This window comes from Palaemon carinicauda, chromosome 9 (genome assembly GCF_036898095.1).
Source record: "Palaemon carinicauda isolate YSFRI2023 chromosome 9, ASM3689809v2, whole genome shotgun sequence".
Taxonomy (NCBI): Eukaryota; Metazoa; Arthropoda; class Malacostraca; order Decapoda; family Palaemonidae; genus Palaemon; species Palaemon carinicauda.
Genome location: NC_090733.1, coordinates 124,392,772 through 124,413,916, shown reverse-complemented (window position 1 = coordinate 124,413,916; position 21,145 = coordinate 124,392,772).

Sequence of the window (21,145 nt, the reverse complement as noted above, 5' to 3'; positions counted from 1 at the left end):
AAATTGGGTTTTTTTTACCCCCCCCAAATGGGGGGTTCTTTTTACCCCCCTCCCAAATTGGGGGGTTCTTTTTACCCCCCCCTCCAAATTGGGGGGTTCTTTTTACCCCCCAAATTGGGGGGTTCTTTTTACCCCCCAAATTGGGGGGTTCTTTTTACCCCCCAAATTGGGGGGTTCTTTTTACCCCCCAAATTGGGGGGTTCTTTTTACCCCCCAAATTGGGGGGTTCTTTTTACCCCCCAAATTGGGGGTTCTTTTTACCCCCCAAATTGGGGGTTCTTTTTACCCCCCAAATTGGGGGTTCTTTTTACCCCCCCAATTTCCCCAAATTGGGGGGTTCTTTTTACCCCCCCAAATTTGGGATTTATTTTTTACCCCCCCCCCCAAATTTGGGAGTTCTTTCCCACCCCCCCCCCCATTGGTTTTTTTTTTACCCCCCCCAAATTGAGTTTTTTTTTACCCCACCCCCAAAATGGGGGATTCTTTTTACCCCCCCAAATTGGGGGGGTTCTTTTTACCCTCCCCCAAGTGTTTTTTTTTTTTTATTTTCCTGGTTAGGTCTAACCCCCCTTACACCAGTTGAAGTGGTTATTCTGTTAACTTATTTGTTGTAGATTCATTACCATAAGAACATACTTTCTCGTGGACTTTCCTTTAAATTGCAATATTTTTTACTTCAAATGTTTTAATGTAGATATATTATCCAAAATAATAATTTATATAAAACTGGTCATGGGATTTTCATAAAACAAATTTCACCTCCTTCATTCGGGAAAAAAAGAAGCTAAATTTGTGACTTATCTTGCAAATCTTCAAAGCGTTCTACACTACTGTATTTCGTCAGCTGCACTTCGTCCGATGGGGAACAGTAGCGTAGCTCTTTCAGTGCTTGTATCATCTGAACAGCAACTATCTCCCAGTCCAGCAAACTCAGGTCATCACTTAAACTGGAAGTTCTCTTATTTGAGGAGCATCATGTGAAGCTGCTACCCCTACGTTTCCGGCTTGTCAAGAGTTTCCGTGGAGTCTTGTTTCTGTGTTAATAAAAAAAATAGTCAAATCAAAATATTGGTCTAAATATTAAATTAGTTTATGGAAGTAGTATAAAATACAGAAAATAGAAAGAGTAAAATCTAAATTTGTAATAGTTTTTATTTATCCTTTTAGTAATGAGCCACCATCAATGTATAAGGTGTCTAAGGACTAACCATTGCTCAGGTGTTGGTACTTACACCCAAAAATAAATTTGAAGGGGACCCCTGGTACCCTTGTCGATGCCTTTGTTGTTGAACTAACATTTTGTAACAATATGGGGGATTGTGATAAATTTGGAAGTGTCTGTCCCGATGACGACAATGTTGGCACCCCAAGTTCACTAGCATTTATCCACTCATCTTAAAAAATATTTGATCCTACGCATTATGTTGGCACAAGCCCCATGACTGACACCAACGTGAATCCCCAAGTGTCTTTTGTCCTAGGACAAAGTAAGAGCACTTCTTTGTATGTGGACGGTACGTGCAGACATCACATTGCACTGGTAGAAGTGAAAGAACCTGCGTTTGTCTTAGAAAGCAACTTACAAGGACAGCTGCTTCTTTTGTTAGTCTCACTTTTTACAGGAAAAAGGCTACGCTCCCTGCCAATAACTGGGGAACTGCTACCCCATTTAATCAAAAGCTAGGTCCACCACCAATGAAAATATATGGTTGACGACTAATAAGGGCATGTGATCGTAAAACCCCTCTGCCAAATCAAAAAGCATGCCTGATGCTATTGGATACGTGAAGACACCCAAGGCGTCACCTGTAAGCGACACATCAGGATCTCCCCTACTAACGTTATAAATGGACGAAGGGTACCGCAGGATTATGCTTGTACTTTTTAAATGTTTGTACACTAACGGGAAGATTGAGGGAGATTGTGGACATGAATGGAGAGGAGGAAGTGTTGTCTCTGCAGGAGCCTACATGGAAAGGAAATTGAACTTGAGAAAGGGAAAATGGTATAAACTATTCCAAGCAGATCACGTTGGGAAGCAATGGAGTTATTGGTCACAATGAGTAACTGGAAAGAAAAGGTAGTTGAAGAGATCTCAATGATAAATAAGGGGTTCAGCAGATATTAAATAAATTCAGCACATGCCCTTACATGGGGTTTGTCAAGAAGAAGAAAAAAATTTAAACAAGAGTGAAGCTGCAATTAGAAAGGCAGAGAAAAGCTAAAATCAGAGGAGCAGACATGAATAATGGTAGAGTGGGGAAGAGAAAGGATGGATATGAGGAGGAACATTAAGGTCATGGGGGTTAGAAATGATTGGGGAGTTGTACTGGAGGAGATCGGTCAGAATTTAGAATTGGTATGTATATTGTTTCAGAACCTGGATAAGCTTCTAATATTATATGAAAGTGGAGAAAGACAAATATATTTTCAACAGATGTAGACAAGAATAAATGAATGCTATGAACTGAAAATGGGGATTTTGGGGGAAGCTTGTGTTAAACACTACCAGTGTTTGAATTCAAAACGAGGTAGAAAACCCAAGAAAAAGGGTCTCCGAGATCTAGAATTTCGGGATCTTAATGGAGAAAAGCGAGAGCAATTTAGGAGAATTGCGAGCAATAAACACTGAAAAGGTTGAACTAAGAAAAATTGGACAGTAACAGTAGAAAATATCTGGTTGGGTATAAAAAATGTGTAAGGGACGGAATTAGTAGGAACAATCAGCGGACATAGGGGTGTGTTGAAAGGAGAAAAGTGGTGGAACAGACACGCAAGAATTGGTTAACTGAAAAAATCAAATGGGCATTTAAGTACTGGAAAGTAAGACAGGCAGGTATAGAGATGGAAGTGTATAGTTAGGATGGCATTAAGAGGAGATTGAGAGTATGAGCATTGAATACCGACAGAAACTGTGAGAAGCACAAAGGGTGCAGGATGGATGCAGTGTACAGAAGCGAAGCAGGGCATCCAGTAAAATGAATAAAAGCACCAGGCCCATCAGTCTCAAATTAAACTGGTCAAGGTACTAGCGACAGAGGGGGATGAAGAATGGATGCAGAATTTATAGCAATATGGTTAGAGAAATAATGCCTAAAGATTGGGAAGTGTCGACTATATATGTAAGCCAAAAGGTTGACATGCAATCTAACTATAGGAGAATTAAATTAACCGAGCTGATTTTAAAGTTTTAAAAGAGGGTACTAGATGAGTTGAGAGAGATTGTAAAGATTGAGAAACAGCAGTATGGATTCATGAGGGGAAGAGGGACTGTGGGGTGTCATCTTTATAGCAAGGCATTTACAGGAAAAAGAGACAAAGGAAACTAGAAGCTATTCTGTGCTTTATTTTCAGATTTAAAGAAGGCTTAGATATATTTACCAAGAGTGCGCAGTTTTGGTGCTTCAGAAAGTCTGTTAGAATGTTAGAACAAAAGTAATAACAGCTGTTGGAGAAAAACCTTATGTTAATGTTGGATTACACCAGGGTCTGAATTAAGCACAATATCATTGTGTTTGTCTTTGTGTTAAATGAAGGGGGATCAGAAAATAAGAGTTATGCAAGTTTCTATATTGCAGATGATTTAGTAAATACTGCTGAAAAGGAGAATGAATTACAGAGAAGGGAGGTAGAGTGGTAAGAGACTTTGGGAAGAGGTGGTTTGAGTGTTGGTATGACAGAAGCTCTAGTTAGCAGTAAGGAAGGTAGGGACAGAATAAGTTATACATGTAAGTATGAGGAGCTATAAAACAAGTGAACAGTTTAGATACTGAGGATCTATTAAAGCAGGATGGAGGATGTGAGACTGAAGTTAAGAATATGATAAAAAGCAGCATGGGGAAAGTGGAGGGAGGTAGCAGGAGTGGTATAATGAAATGCCAATCAAGATAAAAAGTCAAAGATCTATAGGACTATTAAAACCAGTGTGGATTAGAAACTTTTTAGCTTTAAGAATAAAACAGAAGCTTGAGAGAACAAAGATGAATGCTTGAAAAGATTGGAAAATGGTGAAATAAGAGCGAAGGCTGCGAGTCCCCTACAGCCTTTAAAACTCGACTGGCCTTCAAACTGCTCATTACTGTACAACTCAATATTATCAGAAAGTTATTTATGCAAATTATTTTCCTTTGTCTCACACTATGAAAACTCTTTCTCGAAGAGTTTATTCAAAGGCTTACTTTAGCTAGAACGAAAAATTAAATTATTGGTCCGAGTAATGCCAATAGCAAATTAATTAAACCCCTTGCTACAATACCCTAAAACCTAACATATCTCACTAAATTTCTCACGTTACTTATACCCAACACACCACAAACAATACTATATACTATTTTCATTTGCAAAATCAGCCGTGTCTATATTTCTTAAGTCATTCTAAAAAGTATCGCCATACCACACAAGATGAAACATTACCACCAATAAACTTGTTTCATTATAAAACCTACCTCATTGCAATGTTGACAACAAATTCCTTCTTTTCAGATATTTTTAGTTGTAGGCTAAGATACTTCACATTGCTTCTTAAGGACATTCAGAACTTCAAGATCCTATCCGGAAACTGCAGTCTATTTCCTGAAACGAGGAATTAATTACTTTACATGATAATTTAAAATTCATCAATCGGTAAAAAATAGCCGAGTGAAGAAAAGAAACTATGTAAATTAACTTGCATGGTCGAAGAATGAACATTATCATCTCTTCCTACGCCTATTAACACAAAGGGGGTCTGTTAGATTCCACCACTCCTTTTTTTTATCTTGAGCTTTTCAAAGAGCTTTCAAGTCTATACTTCTCCATTCATCACCTACTTCACGCTTCGTAGTCCCCAGCCATGTTGGCCTGGGTCTTAAAACATTTAGTGCCTTGTGGGGACCAGTTGAAAGTTTTGCGAGCCAATCTCTCTTCACGAATGCAAAGATAATTTCCAAACTATCTCCATCAACCTAGCCATTGTCCGATTTGCTTTTATCAATCTTTCATTAAACTCTAATTCTAAAGACCCTGTATACTAGATAAACTAAATAAAATGATTCAACCTTAATCCTTTCTCCTTTCAATGATATTTAATCTTCAATTGCAAATTCCTTTCTCAACATCTGTCTTCTATTAAATCTTGAGCCCAATCTCATGAGGTAAGCAAGCTTTGCAAGTCCTGTGTGGTGTTCTGCTAATAAAAAGGACAGCATTCTCTAGGTAAGTTAATTTCCTGTTACCAACACAGTCCAATATTTCTCTCCTCAATACCAAACTGTTCACAATTGCATTAAAAAATCATTGAGGATAACAACATTAAGGTGATAACACATTCCCTTGGAGTACTCACTGTTCAGTGGGAATTCATTTGATAGGACTCTACTAACATTAACTTTGCACTTGCTATACTCATGAACAAAAGCAAATTTACATATTCAAGAGGAACTCCATAATAACACCGGGCTTTCCACAAAATTGGCCGGTGCTCACTATCAAGGGCTTTTTCATAGTCAACAAATGTCATCAAAAATGGATTCCTAAATTCTACAAGTTGTTGTACCACATGTCTTAGGATGAAAATTTGGTCAGTAAGACTTCTACCTTTTCTAAATCCTGCTTGTTCATCTCTGCTTCTTTTCAAATCTGTCTTTTTCTAGTCTCTTTACAATGAGAATTTTATATGTTCATAACTGACTTGAGATTCCTCCGTAATTATTGTAATCAGTCAGATTTCCTTTACTTCGCCATTTTCACCAAGACTCCTAGCTCCCATTCATCAGGTTTGGCCTGAACAATAAAAATATATTTCAAGAACAGTAACAATATTAAAACAGCTCTTTCATATATAAACTATAAAAACTTCAAAAGCAACAGGAAAAGAAACCAGACAGAATAGCATGCCCAAATGTACCATCAAGCAAAAGACGTCAAACAAATTTAAGAGGCCAGTTTATAAATGAAATATGGTCATAAATAAACTACAGGCTTATTCAGATCCATTGGTAGAGACATTACACCAACTTGAAATTTCGCTTTTATTTCAGTTTCGTCTCGGAATGCCAGAAAACTTTAAATCAATCAATTAATCCGTTTAGCCAGTACTGCTCATACTCATTACATTTTTTGATTTTGATGTTCTGCAAAATAAGCTATGTCTGTATCTCTGTCATTTAAATAACTATCGCCATACCATTCAATATGAACATTACCACCAATGTGAAACATACTCCAGGCTCATTAAAACCTACCTCATCGCAATGCTGCCGACAAAACCCTTCCTTCTAGATATTTTGAGCTGTAGGATATAATTTCACATTGCTTCTTAAGAAGCATTCAGAACTTGAAGATTCCATCCAGAAACTGTGGTCTATTTTCTGAAAAAAAGGAATTATTAATTCACATGACAATTTTAAATTAATCAACTTAAATCATGAACTAAGGGCTCCAACAGGGAAAATAGCCCAGTGAAGAAGGGAAATAAAGAAATAAAATTAACTACAAGAGAAGAAGTCCTCCTCCTCCTCCTCCTCCTCCTCCTCCTCCTCCTCCTCCTCCTCCTCCTCCTCCTCCTCCTCACGCAAAGGGCGTTTGTTAGATTTTGCCATTCTTTATCTTAAGCTTTCAAATCCCTACTTCTCTAATAATCCTCAGCCATGTAGGCCAGGGACTTCCAACTCTAGTGCCTTGTCGTGCACAGTTGACAGTTTGGGGAATTAATATCTCTCGGGGGAGTACAAAGAGCATGCCCAAACAATCTCCATCTGCCCCTCGCCATGACCTCTTCCACATATGGCACTTCATTAGAAATTAAACGGAGATCACTCCTGTCCTGACCTTCAACTCTCAATATTCTTCCGAGGGCTTTGTTATACTAAAAGTTGGGTCCATATAGTAACAATCTCACTAAACTACAGCCTTTAAAACTCATCTGGCCTTCAAATGGCAACAACTCTAAATATTATCAGAAATTTATTTATGCAAATTATTTTACTTTGTCTCATTATGAGTCATGCTTTCTCGTGGAGTTTGGTCAAGGCTTACTTTAGCTGGAACGAAAAAATGTATTATTGGTCGAGTAAAATGCCAATATAGCTTATTAATTACAAACCCATAGCTACAATACCCTAAATCCTAACACGACTCACTAAATTTCTTAAGTTACAAGGCAAATACACAACCACCCACAAACGATACGAGTAATGATTACATCAGTTATTTCGATCTGCAAAATCAGCTCCGAGTCTGTATTTCTTAAGTCATTCTAACAAGTATTGCCAAACCACACAAGATGAACATTACCACCAATAAAAATACTTGTCATTAAAACCTACCTCGTTGCAATGTTGACAAATTCCTTGCTTTTAGATTTTTTAGTTGTATTCTCTAGATATTTCACATTGCTTCTCAAGGACATTCAGAGCTTCAAGATTCCATCCGGAAACTGCAGTCTATTTCCTGAAACGAGGAATTAATTACCTCACATGATAATTTAAAATTCATCAACTTAAATCATTAAATAAGGTAAAAAATAGCAGAGTGAAGAAAAAAAATAAACTACAAGAGAAGTAATGAACATTACCGTCTCCTCCTACGCCTATTGACACAAAGGGGCTCCGTTAGATTCCATCACTCTTCTTTATCTTGAGCTTTTCAAAGAGCTTTCAAGTCAATACTTCTACATTCATCATCTCTACTTCACGCTTCGTAGTCTTCAGCCTTGTTGGCCTGGGTCTTAAAACATTAGTACCTTGTGGGGACCAATTGAAAGTTTTGCGAGCTAATCTCTCTTCACGAATGCAAAGAGCATTTCCAAACTATCTCCATCAACCTAGCCATTGTCCGATTTGCTTTTATCAATCTTTCATTAACCTCTAATTCTAAAGACCCGGTATACTAGAAAAATTAAATAAAATTATTCAACCTTATTAATCCTTTCTCCTTTCAATGATATTTAATCTTCAATTGCACATTCCTTTCTCAACATCTGTCTTCTAATAAACTTAAGCCCAATCTCATGCGATTTCATGAGGTAAGCAAGCTTTGCAAGTCCTGTGTGGTGTTCTGCTAATAAAAAGGACAGCATCCTCTTGGTCAGTTAATTTCCTGTTACCAACACAGTCCAATACTTCTCCTCAATACCAAACTGTTCTCTATTGCATTAAAAAATCCATGAGGATAATAACATTAAGGTGACAACACATTCCCTTGGACTACTCACTGTTCAGTGGGAATTCATTTGATAGAACTCTACTAACATTAACTTTGCACTTGCTATACTCATGAACAGAAGCAAATTTACATATTCAAGAGGAACTCCATAATAACATAGGGCTATCCACAAAATTGGCCGGTGCTCACTATCAAAGGCTTTTTCATAGTCCACAAATGCCATCAAAAATAGATTCCTAAATTCTACAAGTTGTTGTACCAAGTGTCTTAGGATGATAATTTAGTCCGTACAACTACTTTCCTAAATCCTGCTTGTTCATCTCAGCCTCTTAACAAATCTTAGACTTTCTTCCTAGTTACTATAGATAAGCATTATATATTTTCATAACCGACTTCAGATTCCTTTGTAATTATTGTAATCAGTCAGATTTCCTTTACTTCGCCATTTTCACCGAGACTCCTAGCTCCCATTCATCAGGTTTGGCCTGAACAATAAAAATATATTTTAAGAACAGTAACAACATTAAAATAGCTCTTTCATAAATAAACTATAAAAAAAAACTTCAAAAGCAAGAGGAAGAAAACACAAAATAGCATGCCCAAATGTTACCATCAAGCAAGAGACTTCAAACAAATGTAAGAGCCCAGTTTAGAAATGAAATATGGTCATAAATAAACTACAGGCTTATTCAGAGCCATTGGTAGAGACAATGCACCAACTTGAAATTTCGCTTTTAATTCAGTTTCGTCTCGGGATGCCAAAAAACTTTAAATGAATCAATCAAAACTTTTAGCATGCACTGCCCATACTCGTTACATTTGTTATTTTGATATTCTGCAAAATCAGCTCAAGTCTCTGTATCTGTCATTCAAACAAGTATCGCCATACCTCTCAAGATGAACATTACCACCAATGTGAAACATACTCCAGGCTCATTAAAACCTACCTCATCGCAATGCTGCCGACAAATCCCCTTCCTTCTAGATATTTTGAGCTGTAGGATATAATTTCACATTGCTTCTTAAGAAGCATTCAGAACTTGAAGATTCCATCCAGAAACTGTAGTCTATTTTCTGAAAAGAGGAATTAATTAATTCACATGATAATTTAAAGTTAATCAACTTCAATCATGAAATAAGGGCTCCAACAGGGAAAATAGCCCAGTGAAGAAGGGAAATAAAGAAATAAAATTAACTACAAGAGAAGTAATGATCCTCCTCCTCCTCCTCCTCCTCTTCACGCAAAGGGCATTTGTTAGATTTTGCCATTCTTTATCTTAAGCTTTCAAATCCCTACTTCTCTAATAATCCTCAGCCATGTAGGCCTGGGACTTCCAACTCTAGTGCCTTGTCGAGCACAGTTGACAGTTTGGGGAACTAATCTCTCTTGGGGGAGTACAAAGAGCATGCCCAAACAATCTCCATCTGCCCCTCGCCATGATCTCTTCCTCATATGGCACTTTATTAGAAATTAAACAGAGATTACTCCTGTCCTGCCCTTTAACTCTCTATATTCTTCCGAGGGCTTTGTTATACTAAAAGTTGCGTCCATATAGTAACAATCTCACTAAACTACAGCCTTTAAAACTCAACTGGCCTTCAAACGGCAACAACTCTAAATATTATCAGATATTTATTTACGCAAATTATTTTACTTTGTCTCATTATGAGTCATGCTTTCTCGAGGAGTTTGGTCAAGGCTTACTTTAGCTGGAACGAAAAAATGTATTATTGGTCGAGTAATGCCAATAGCTTATTAATTACTAACCCCTAGCTACAATACCCTAAATCCTAACACGACTCACTAAATTTCTTACGTTACTAGGCAAATACCCAACAATCCACAAACGATACGAGTAATGATTACATCAGTTATTTCGATCTGCAAAATCAGCTCTGAGTCTGTATTTCTTAAGTCATTCTAACAAGTATTGCCAAACCACACAAGATGAACATTACCACCAATAAAAATACTTGTCATTAAAACCTACCTCATTGCAATGTTGACAACAAATTCCTTGCTTTTAGATTTTTTAGTTGTATTCTCTAGATATTTCACATTGCTTCTTAAGGACATTCAAACTTCAAGATTCCATCCGGAAACTGCAGTCTATTTCCTGAAACGAGGAATTAATTATTCACATGATAATTTAAAATTCATCAACGTAAATAATTAAATAAGGTAAAAAATAGCAGAGTGAAGAAAAAAAAATAAACTACAAGAGAAGTAATGAACATTACCATCTCCTCCTACGCCTATTGACACAAAGGGCCTCTGTTAGATTCCACCACTCTTCTTCATCTTGAGCTTTTCAAAGAACTTTTAAGTCAATACTTTTACATTTATCATCTACTTCACACTTCGTAGTTCTCAGCCATGTTGGCCTGGGTCTTAAAACATTTAGTGCCTTGTGGAGACCAGTTGAAAGTTTTGCGAGCCAATCTCTCTTCGGGAATGCAAAGAACATTTCCAAACTATCTCCATCAACCTAGCCATTGTCCGATTTGCTTTTATCAATCTTTCATTAACTCTAATTCTAAAGACCCGGTATACTAGATAACTAAATAATAAAATGATTCAACCTTATTAATCCTTTCTCCTTTCAATGATATTTAATCTTCAATTGCATATCCTTTCTCAACATCTGTCTTCTATAAACTTAAGCCCAATCTCATGCGATTTCATGAGGTAAGCAAGCTTTGCAAGTCCTGTGTGGTATTCTGCTAATAAAAAGGACAGCATCCTACTCTAGGTCAGTTAATTTCCTGTTACCAACACAGTCCAATACTTCTCCTCAATACCAAACTGTTCTCTATTGCATTAAAAAATCCATGAGGATAATAACATTAAGGTGACAACACGTTCCCTTGGAGTACTCGTTGTTCAGTGGATATTCATTTGATAGAACTCTACTAACATTAACTTTGCACTTGCTATACTCATGAACAGAATCAAATTTACATATTTAAGAGCAACTCCATAATAATGCAGGGCTATCCACAAAATTGGCCGGAGCTCACTACCAAAGGATTTTCCATAGTCCACGAATACCATCAAAAATGGATTCCCATTATTCTACACTGTACCAGGATGAAAATTTGGTCAGTACAACTTCTACCTTTACTGAATCCTGTTTGTTCATCTCTGCTTCTTATCAAATCTTTGTCTTTCTTGCCTCTTTAGAATGAGCATTTTATATTTTCATAACTGACTTCAGATTCCTTTGTAATTATTGTAATCAGTCAGATTTCCTTTACTTCGCCATTTACACCAAGACTCCTAGCTCCCATTCATCAGGTTTTGCCTGAACAATAAAAATAAAATAATTTAAGAACTAACATAAAATAGCGTTTCCATATATAAACTATAAAAACTTCAAAAGCCAAAGGAAGAGAAACAAGACAGAAGAGCGGGCCCAAATGTACCCTCAAGCAAGAGACTTCAAACAAATGTAAGACCCAGTTTAGAAATGAAATATGGCCATTAATAAACTACAGGCTTATTCAGATCCATTGGTAGAGACATTGCACCAACTTGAAATTTCGCTTTCAATTCAGTTTCTTCTCGGGATGCCAGAAAACTTTAAATGAATCAATCAAAACTTTTAGCCTGTACTGCCCATACTCGTTACATTTGTTATTTTGATATTCTGCAAAATCAGCTCAAGTCTCTGTATCTCTGTCATTCAAACAAGTATCGCCATACCTCTCAAGATGAACATTACCACCAATGTGAAACATACTCCAGGCTCATTAAAACCTACCTCATCTCAATGCTGCCGACAAATCCCTTCCTTCTAGAAATTTCGAGCTGTAGGATATAATTTCACATTGCTGCTTAAGAAGCATTCAGAACTTGAAGATTCCATCCAGAAACTGTAGTCTATTTTCTGAAAAGAGGAATTAATTAATTCACATGATAGTTTAAAGTTAATCAACTTCATTCATGAAATAAGGGCTCCAACAGGGAAAATAGCCCAGTGAAGAAGGGAAATAAAGAAATAAAATTAACTACAAGAGAAGTAATGATCCTCCTCCTCCTCCTCTTCACGCAAAGGGCGTTTGTTAGATTTTGCCATTCTTTATCTTAAGCTTTCAAATCCCTACTTCTCTAATAATCCTCAGCCATGTAGGCCTGGGACTTCCAACTCTAGGCCTTGTCGTGCACAGTTGACAGTTTGGGGAACTAATCTCTCTTGGGGGAGTACGAAGTGCATGGCCAAATAATCTCCATCTGCCCCTAGCCATGATCTCTTCCACATATGGAACTTCATTAGAAATTAAACAAAGATCACTCCTGTCCTGCCCTTCAACTCTCAATATTCTTCCGAGGGCTTTGTTATACTAAAAGTTGCGTCCATATAGTAACAATCTCACTAAACTACAGCCTTTAAAACTCAACTGGCCTTCAAACGGCAACAACTAAATATTATCAGAAATCTATCTATGTAAATTATTTTACTTTGTCTCATTATGAGTCATGCTTTCTCGTGGAGTTTGGTCAAGGCTTACTTTAGCTGGAACGAAAAAATGTATTATTATTGGTCGAGTAATGCCAATAGCTTATTTACTAACCCCTAGCTACAATACCCTAAAACCTAACATATCTCACTAAATTTCTCACATTACTTGGTAATACCCAACAATCCACAAACGACACTCAGAGTAATGATTACACCAGTTATTTCGATCTGCAAAATCAGCTGAGTCTGTATTTCTTAAGTCATTCTAACAAGTATTGCCAAACCACACAAGATGAACATTACCACCAATAAAAATACTTGTCATTAAAACCTACCTCATTGCAATGTTGACAACTAATTCCTTCCTTTTAGATATTTTTAGTTTTATTCTCTAGATATTTCACATTGCTTCTTAAGGACATTCAGAACTTGAAGATTCCATCCGGAAACTGCAGTCTATTTCCTGAAACGAGGAATTAATTACCTCACATGATAATTTAAAATTCAACATCATTAAATAAGGTAAAAAATAGAGTGAAATCATTAAATAAGGTAAAAAATAGCCGAGTGAAGAAAAAGAAAATGTAAATTAACTACACGAGAAGTAACGAACATTATCATCATCTCCAACGCCTATTGACACAAAGGCCCTCTGTTAGATTCCACCACTCTTCTTCATCTTGAGCTTTTCAAAGAACTTTTAAGTCAATACTTTTACATTTATCATCTACTTCACACTTCGTAGTTCTCAGCCATGTTGGCCTGGGTCTTAAAACATTTAGTGCCTTGTGGAGACCAGTTGAAAGTTTTGCGAGCCAACTCTCTTCGGGAATGCAAAGAACATTTCCAAACTATCTCCATCAACCTAGCCATTGTCCGATTTGTTTTTATCAATCTTTCATTAATCTCTAATTCCAAAGACCCGGTATACTAGATAAACTAAATAAAATGATTCAACCTTATTAATCCTTTCTCCTTTCAATGATATTTAATCTTCAATTGCATATTCCTTTCTCAACATCTGTCTTCTATTAAACTTAAGCCAAATCTCATGCGATTTCATGAGGTAAGCAAGCTTTGCAAGTCCTGTGTGGTGTTCTGCTAATAAAAAGGACAGCATCCTCTAGGTCAGTTAATTTCCTGTTACCAACACAGTCCAATACTTCTCCTCAATACCAAACTGTTCTCTATTGCATTAAAAAATCCATGAGGATAATAACATTAAGGTGACAACACGTTCCCTTGGAGTACTCACTGTTCAGTGGATATTCATTTGATAGAACTCTACTAACATTAACTTTGCACTTGCTATACTCATGAACAGAAGCAAATTTACATATTTCAAGAGGCAACTCCATAATAACGCAGGGCTATCCACAAAATTGGCCGGTGCTCACTATCAAAGGCTTTTTCCATAGTCCACGAATACCATCAAAAATGGATTCCTAAATTCTACACGTACCTTAGGATGAAAATTTGGTCAGTACAACTTCTACCTTTACTAAATCCTGTTTGTTCATCTCTGCTTCTTATCAAATCTTTGTCTTTCTTTCCTAGTCTACTATAGAATGAGCATTTTATATTTTCATAACCGACTTCAGATTCCTTGTAATTATTGTAATCAGTCAGATTTCCTTTACTTCGCCATTTTCACCAAGACTCCTAGCTCCCATTCATCAGGTTTTGGCCTGAACAATAAAAATAAAATAATTTAAGAACTAACATTAAAATAGCTCTTCCATATATAAACTATAAAAACTTCAAAAGCCAAGAGGAAGAGAAACAAGACAGAAGAGCGGGCCCAAATGTACCCTCAAGCAAGAGACTTCAAACAAATGTAAGAGCCCAGTTTAGAAATGAAATATGGCCATTAATAAACTACAGGCTTATTCAGATCCATTGGTAGAGACATTGCACCAACTTGAAATTTCGCTTTCAATTCAGTTTCTTCTCGGGATGCCTAGAAAACTTTAAATGAATCAATCAAAACTTTTAGCCTGTACTGCCCATACTCGTTACATTTGTTATTTTGATATTCTGCAAAATCAGCTCAAGTCTCTGTATCTCTGTCATTCAAACAAGTATCGCCATACCTCTCAAGATGAACATTACCACCAATGTGAAACATACTCCAGGCTCATTAAAACCTACCTCATCTCAATGCTGCCGACAAATCCCTTCCTTCTAGAAATTTCGAGCTGTAGGATATAATTTCACATTGCTGCTTAAGAAGCATTCAGAACTTGAAGATTCCATCCAGAAACTGTAGTCTATTTTCTGAAAAGAGGAATTAATTAATTCACATGATAGTTTAAAGTTAATCAACTTCATTCATGAAATAAGGGCTCCAACAGGGAAAATAGCCCAGTGAAGAAGGGAAATAAAGAAATAAAATTAACTACAAGAGAAGTAATGATCCTCCTCCTCCTCCTCTTCACGCAAAGGGCGTTTGTTAGATTTTGCCATTCTTTATCTTAAGCTTTCAAATCCCTACTTCTCTAATAATCCTCAGCCATGTAGGCCTGGGACTTCCAACTCTAGTGCCTTGTCGTGCACAGTTGACAGTTTGGGGAACTAATCTCTCTTGGGGGAGTACAAAGAGCATGGCCAAATAATCTCCATCTGCCCCTCGCCATGATCTCTTCCACATATGGAACTTCATTAGAAATTAAACAAAGATCACTCCTGTCCTGCCCTTCAACTCTCAATATTCTTCCGAGGGCTTTGTTATACTAAAAGTTGCGTCCATATAGTAACAATCTCACTAAACTACAGCCTTTAAAACTCAACTGGCCTTCAAACGGCAACAACTAAATATTATCAGAAATTTATTTATGCAAATTATTTTACTTTGTCTCATTATGAGTCATGCTTTCTCGTGGAGTTTGGTCAAGGCTTACTTTAGCTGGAACGAAAAAATGTATTATTATTGGTCGAGTAATGCCAATAGCTTATTAATTACTAACCCCTAGCTACAATACCCTAAAATCCTAACATACTCACTAAATTTCTTACATTACTTAGGCAAATACCCAACAATCCACAAACGATACGAGTAATGATTACATCAGTTATTTCGATCTGCAAAATCAGCTGAGTCTGTATTTCTTAAGTCATTCTAACAAGTATTGCCAAACCACACAAGATGAACATTACCACCAATAAAAATACTTGTCATTAAAACCTACCTCATTGCAATGTTGACAACTAATTCCTTCCTTTTAGATATTTTTAGTTGTATTCTCTAGATATTTCACATTGCTTCTTAAGGACATTCAGAACTTCAAGATTCCATCCGGAAACTGCAGTCTATTTCCTGAAACGAGGAATTAATTACCTCACATGATAATTTAAAATTCATCAACGTAAAAAATAGAGTGAAATCATTAAATAAGGTAAAAAATAGCGAGTGAAGAAAAAAAAATGTAAATTAACTACAAGAGAAGTAATGAACATTACCATCTCCTCCTACGCCTATTGACACAAAGGCCCTCTGTTAGATTCCACCACTCTTCTTCATCTTGAGCTTTTCAAAGAACTTTTAAGTCAATACTTTTACATTTATCATCTACTTCACACTTCGTAGTTCTCAGCCATGTTGGCCTGGGTCTTAAAACATTTAGTGCCTTGTGGAGACCAGTTGAAAGTTTTGCGAGCCAATCTCTCTTCGGGAATGCAAAGAACATTTCCAAACTATCTCCATCAACCTAGCCATTGTCCGATTTGCTTTTATCAATCTTTCATTAATCTCTAATTCTAAAGACCCGGTATACTAGATAAACTAAATAAAATGATTCAACCTTATTAATCCTTTCTCCTTTCAATGATATTTAATCTTCAATTGCATATTCCTTTCTCAACATCTGTCTTCTATAAACTTAAGCCCAATCTCATGCGATTTCATGAGGTAAGCAAGCTTTGCAAGTCCTGTGTGGTGTTCTGCTAATAAAAAGGACAGCATCCTCTAGGTCAGTTAATTTCCTGTTACCAACACAGTCCAATACTTCTCCTCAATACCAAACTGTTCTCTATTGCATTAAAAAATCCATGAGGATAATAACATTAAGGTGACAACACGTTCCCTTGGAGTACTCACTGTTCAGTGGATATTCATTTGATAGAACTCTACTAACATTAACTTTGCACTTGCTATACTCATGAACAGAATCAAATTTACATATTTAAGAGCAACTCCATAATAACGTAGGGCTATCCACAAAATTGGCCGGAGCTCACTACCAAAGGATTTTCCATAGTCCACGAATACCATCAAAAATGGATTCCTAAATTCTACAGTTGTTGTACAAGTGTCAGGATGAAAATTTGGTCAGTACAACTTCTACCTTTACTGAATCCTGTTTGTTCATCTCTGCTTCTTATCAAATCTTTGTCTTTCTTCCTAGTTCTATAGAATGAGCATTTTATATTTTCATAACTGACTTCAGATTCCTTGTAATTATTGTAATCAGTCAGATTTCCTTTACTTCGCCATTTACACCAAGACTCCTAGCTCCCATTCATCAGGTTTTGCCTGAACAATAAAAATAAAATAATTTAAGAACTAACATAAAATAGCTCTTCCATATATAAACTATAAAAACTTCAAAAGCCAAGAGGAAGAGAAACAAGACAGAAGAGCGGGCCCAAATGTACCCTCAAGCAAGAGACTTCAAACAAATGTAAGAGCCCAGTTTAGAAATGAAATATGGCCATTAATAAACTACAGGCTTATTCAGATCCATTGGTAGAGACATTGCACCAACTTGAAATTTCGCTTTCAATTCAGTTTCTTCTCGGGATGCCAGAAAACTTTAAATGAATCAATCAAAACTTTTAGCCTGTACTGCCCATACTCGTTACATTTGTTATTTTGATATTCTGCAAAATCAGCTCAAGTCTCTGTATCTCTGTCATTCAAACAAGTATCGCCATACCTCTCAAGATGAACATTACCACCAATGTGAAACATACTCCAGGCTCATTAAAACCTACCTCATCTCAATGCTGCCGACAAATCCCTTCCTTCTAGAAATTTCGAGCTGTAGGATATAATTTCACATTGCTGCTTAAGAAGCATTCAGAACTTGAAGATTCCATCCAGAAACTGTAGTCTATTTTCTGAAAAGAGGAATTAATTAATTCACATGATAGTTTAAAGTTAATCAACTTCATTCATGAAATAAGGGCTCCAACAGGGAAAATAGCCCAGTGAAGAAGGGAAATAAAGAAATAAAATTAACTACAAGAGAAGTAATGATCCTCCTCCTCCTCCTCTTCACGCAAAGGGCGTTTGTTAGATTTTGCCATTCTTTATCTTAAGCTTTCAAATCCCTACTTCTCTAATAATCCTCAGCCATGTAGGCCTGGGACTTCCAACTCTAGTGCCTTGTCGTGCACAGTTGACAGTTTGGGGAACTAATCTCTCTTGGGGGAGTACGAAGTGCATGGCCAAATAATCTCCATCTGCCCCTAGCCATGATCTCTTCCACATATGGAACTTCATTAGAAATTAAACAAAGATCACTCCTGTCCTGCCCTTCAACTCTCAATATTCTTCCGAGGGCTTTGTTATACTAAAAGTTGCGTCCATATAGTAACAATCTCACTAAACTACAGCCTTTAAAACTCAACTGGCCTTCAAACGGCAACAACTAAATATTATCAGAAATCTATCTATGTAAATTATTTTACTTTGTCTCATTATGAGTCATGCTTTCTCGTGGAGTTTGGTCAAGGCTTACTTTAGCTGGAACGAAAAAATGTATTATTATTGGTCGAGTAATGCCAATAGCTTATTTACTAACCCCTAGCTACAATACCCTAAAACCTAACATATCTCACTAAATTTCTCACATTACTTGGTAATACCCAACAATCCACAAACGACACTCAGAGTAATGATTACACCAGTTATTTCGATCTGCAAAATCAGCTGAGTCTGTATTTCTTAAGTCATTCTAACAAGTATTGCCAAACCACACAAGATGAACATTACCACCAATAAAAATACTTGTCATTAAAACCTACCTCATTGCAATGTTGACAACTAATTCCTTCCTTTTAGATATTTTTAGTTTTATTCTCTAGATATTTCACATTGCTTCTTAAGGACATTCAGAACTTGAAGATTCCATCCGGAAACTGCAGTCTATTTCCTGAAACGAGGAATTAATTACCTCACATGATAATTTAAAATTCATCAACTAAAAAATAGAGTGAAATCATTAAATAAGGTAAAAAATAGCCGAGTGAAGAAAAAGAAAATGTAAATTAACTACACGAGAAGTAACGAACATTATCATCATCTCCAACGCCTATTGACACAAAGGCCCTCTGTTAGATTCCACCACTCTTCTTCATCTTGAGCTTTTCAAAGAACTTTTAAGTCAATACTTTTACATTTATCATCTACTTCACACTTCGTAGTTCTCAGCCATGTTGGCCTGGGTCTTAAAACATTTAGTGCCTTGTGGAGACCAGTTGAAAGTTTTGCGAGCCAACTCTCTTCGGGAATGCAAAGAACATTTCCAAACTATCTCCATCAACCTAGCCATTGTCCGATTTGTTTTTATCAATCTTTCATTAATCTCTAATTCCAAAGACCCGGTATACTAGATAAACTAAATAAAATGATTCAACCTTATTAATCCTTTCTCCTTTCAATGATATTTAATCTTCAATTGCATATTCCTTTCTCAACATCTGTCTTCTATTAAACTTAAGCCAAATCTCATGCGATTTCATGAGGTAAGCAAGCTTTGCAAGTCCTGTGTGGTGTTCTGCTAATAAAAAGGACAGCATCCTCTAGGTCAGTTAATTTCCTGTTACCAACACAGTCCAATACTTCTCCTCAATACCAAACTGTTCTCTATTGCATTAAAAAATCCATGAGGATAATAACATTAAGGTGACAACACGTTCCCTTGGAGTACTCACTGTTCAGTGGATATTCATTTGATAGAACTCTACTAACATTAACTTTGCACTTGCTATACTCATGAACAGAATCAAATTTACATATTTAAGAGCAACTCCATAATAACGTAGGGCTATCCACAAAATTGGCCGGAGCTCACTACCAAAGGATTTTCCATAGTCCACGAATACCATCAAAAATGGATTCCTAAATTCTACAAGTTGTTGTACAAGTGTCAGGATGAAAATTTGGTCAGTACAACTTCTACCTTTACTGAATCCTGTTTGTTCATCTCTGCTTCTTATCAAATCTTTGTCTTTCTTCCTAGTTCTATAGAATGAGCATTTTATATTTTCATAACCGACTTCAGATTCCTCTGTAATTATTGTAATCAGTCAGATTTCCTTTACTTCGCCATTTTCACCAAGACTCCTAGCTCCCATTCATCAGGTTTTGCCTGAACAATAAAAATAAAATAATTTAAGAACTAACATTAAAATAGCTCTTCCATATATAAACTATAAAAACTTCAAAAGCCAAGAGGAAGAGAAACAAGACAGAAGAGCGGGCCCAAATGTACCCTCAAGCAAGAGACTTCAAACAAATGTAAGAGCCCAGTTTAGAAATGAAATATGGCCATTAATAAACTACAGGCTTATTCAGATCCATTGGTAGAGACATTGCACCAACTTGAAATTTCGCTTTCAATTCAGTTTCTTCTCGGGATGCTAGAAAACTTTAAATGAATCAATCAAAACTTTAGCCTGTACTGCCCATACTCGTTACATTTGTTATTTTGATATTCTGCAAAATCAGCTCAAGTCTCTGTATCTCTGTCATTCAAACAAGTATCGCCATACCTCTCAAGATGAACATTACCACCAATGTGAAACATACTCCAGGCTCATTAAAACCTACCTCATCTCAATGCTGCCGACAAATCCCTTCCTTCTAGAAATTTCGAGCTGTAGGATATAATTTCACATTGCTGCTTAAGAAGCATTCAGAACTTGAAGATTCCATCCAGAAACTGTAGTCTATTTTCTGAAAAGAGGAATTAATTAATTCACATGATAGTTTAAAGTTAATCAACTTCATTCATGAAATAAGGGCTCCAACAGGGAAAATAGCCCAGTGAAGAAGGGAAATAAAGAAATAAAATTAACTACAAGAGAAGTAATGATCCTCCTCCTCCTCCTCTTCACGCAAAGGGCGTTTGTTAGATTTTGCCATTCTTTATCTTAAGCTTTCAAATCCCTACTTCTCTAATAATCCTCAGCCATGTAGGCCTGGGACTTCCAACTCTAGTGCCTTGTCGTGCACAGTTGACAGTTTGGGGAACTAATCTCTCTTGGGGGAGTACGAAGTGCATGGCCAAATAATCTCCATCTGCCCCTAGCCATGATCTCTTCCACATATGGAACTTCATTAGAAATTAAACAAAGATCACTCCTGTCCTGCCCTTCAACTCTCAATATTCTTCCGAGGGCTTTGTTATACTAAAAGTTGCGTCCATATAGTAACAATCTCACTAAACTACAGCCTTTAAAACTCAACTGGCCTTCAAACGGCAACAACTAAATATTATCAGAAATTTATCTATGTAAATTATTTTACTTTGTCT